The following is a 2,739-nucleotide window of genomic DNA, read 5'->3' on the forward strand; positions in this document are numbered from 1 at the left end:
TCCAGGCTTTCTGGTTGCTCAAACACACGACAAAATTCATTTCGTAAATTTACACTTAAAGCAAATTTAAAAACGGTGGAAACACAATGTAGAGATTGAGTATAGGCCTGAAACCCAGCAGACAATGTAGCTGTAGACTGACACACACAGAATCCTACACTGTATGCCAGGTCCAGAGCTTACCCTGCTTCTCTGAATGTCAATTTCATCTTTATTTAAAAAAAAAAAAAAATGTCTGCTGTCCTCCAAAGTACCCAAGCAGCCTCGGATTATCTCCACTGGAGGCTTTTCTCCTCTCTGTGGGTGGGCATTGGAGACATTTCTTAGAAATTTAAAAGCTGCCTTGCACAAAAGATCACAAAGAGAGGGTGTGAACTACACTCAGGAAAAAGCAGCAAGAAAAGATACACTAATCTCTATCAGAAAGAAACTCCCGTCTGAAACAATCTGCAGAGCACATAACAACAGTCACACATGATAATCAAACAGTATCCAGAATAACATGGCCGTCAGCAGAGACCCAGTAGCCAGATGTAGCTGCTGCCAGCCCCACAGGATCTACACTGACTACTGAGCAACTGCCGGCCGCCCCATGGTTCAAGCAGCTCCGGCAGCCGGGAGAGGAAATGAGGAGGAGGACGACAACTTCTTCGTGCAGAGCAGCTCTGCTGATATAATACAGGTGAGGATGTAAATACAGTTGGTAATTAAACAAACAAAACAACAACTTTTTTTGGCAGGAAACATCTCTAATACAAAGTTGCTCTAAAACAAAACAAAAAAACGTGCACTTTTGAGTCCTCCTCGTAAAAAGAAACGACACAACACGCACAGACTCTTTTCCCACTTGCACCTTCAACTATAAATGCCAAGTTTGTTTGTCGGCAACATGTGTGAAAAGGTTGTTTACTGGAGTCAATTATCCATGTAAAATACTTTAGCAGCTCTTCAGGACTGATGAAACCCTGTATGATAATTAACATGCTAATTCAATCCTGCTGTGCACAATTACTAAATACAGAAAATACATAGAAATTACTTTTAACCACGCAAGTACAGGAATTAATGTCCCCCAATTTAGATCGGACGTTTAATCTAGATGATCAGATAAATTAATAGTTTAAAGTGGGGTTTTTTAATTTTTTTATGATAATTAGTAACTGTTGGCGTGCTGCGTCGAGCAGAGCTCATGCGCATGGCAATCTCGTTTAAAACGTTTAACTTTATAAACAACATTTACATGTTGAGATGCATGTGGGGAAAAATGGCTAAATATCATCTTCCTCTTCCCTCGCTGAAAACAACATGGCCGACAGGGCAGCATCCATTTTGACCGCCACGGATGGACACCTGGGGGGACTTCTTCTCCCATCGCCTTTCCTGGAGAGTCCACCTTCAGGTCGAAGTCTGTTGGGGGTCCTGGGAAAAGAAAGACGTGAAGGTATGAATTTTGATCACATTTATCAAATTAGTGTGACTGTAAATGTGCAGAGGCTGCAAGAGGACAGCTGAACCAAACACTTTATGTTCAAACATACAGCTGAAGTGGTAATAGCATCTTTACATAGTTATATATACACATATACATATATATATTTTTTTTTAGAAACACTCAACATGTTAACTTTCCACCCACAAACTCTTTTATTCTGGGGGAGGCACACATGAACAAAACCAAAAGTGTGGGCTGAGAAATCGTGATTCTAGGAAACAAGATGCCCGTTTTAATGTGAACGCCAGTTAAGAAGACGAAGGTTTCCTGTTGGCTGTCTGAAACGACAAAGGCAGGAAACCTGGGTTTTTGCGATACAGTGACAACCGTGTTAAAAGAGGAGGGGGAGGAAAGGGTGCAAGTGGCAGGATGGATGTGTATATTATTTGCAAGGTAGTGTCTTTTTATTTATTTTATTTTTTTTATGTGGACATACAGTATGGTTTACGTGCCGGCTGCAATCTCACAACAAGGAGACACCAAAAAAAAAAAAGCTGGAATAGGTACCTCTCCTCTTGCTAGATGTTCCTCCTATATGCTCGGTGAAATCTGGCACTGCTCCAGGCAGAGTGGTATGTGAACTCCGCCTGGCCCAGACCATCGACCGACCCCCCCAACACCCCCACCCTCCTCCCGCTGTCCTCAAATCCCAACCGCCTAACAATGTCTCCCTGTGTCGCATTGGGCAGGAAAAAAAAAAAAGAGAGAGAAAGAGCGAGAGAGAAGGAATTAAACCAGTGGAGTGATCAATGCTCTCCATCCTGACCCCCTTCTCATCCCTCCTGTTCCCTCCATCTCTGCCCTGGCGTTTCCGCCTTTGTGAGAAGCAGACAGGTGGCCATGACTGCTAATTTTAACCGGTCCGATTGTCTGCCTGCTTTTCCCACAGCTATGTATAGATGCCTGCAATTAACCAAGTAGGTCAGTGTGTGAGACTCGCATACACGCACCTATAAACACACATGCAGGCACACCGGGCCCTGACCTCTAAAAATGTCTGACTTGTCCATTCATCCACTCCCATCTCTGTTGCAAATGATCCCCTCTGATTGGCTGTCGCTCTCAGCCAATGGCTGAGCTTCCTGCTGCCCATTCATAAAAGCCAGGGTCATTGAGGATAATGTGGTATTATGGCATGTGCAAAGAGGAGGAGGAGGAGGAGGCCGTTTTTTATTTTGCGCACATTTTAATATGACAAAACTAACGTTGTTTAAATATGGATTAATACCAAACAACAAACTGATGCT

The sequence above is a fragment of the Brachyistius frenatus genome, unplaced genomic scaffold (assembly GCF_029030835.1).
Source record: "Brachyistius frenatus isolate BFR_SWC_R1_liver_20210118 unplaced genomic scaffold, ASM2903083v1 Contig_26, whole genome shotgun sequence".
In the NCBI taxonomy this organism is placed as follows: domain Eukaryota; kingdom Metazoa; phylum Chordata; class Actinopteri; family Embiotocidae; genus Brachyistius; species Brachyistius frenatus.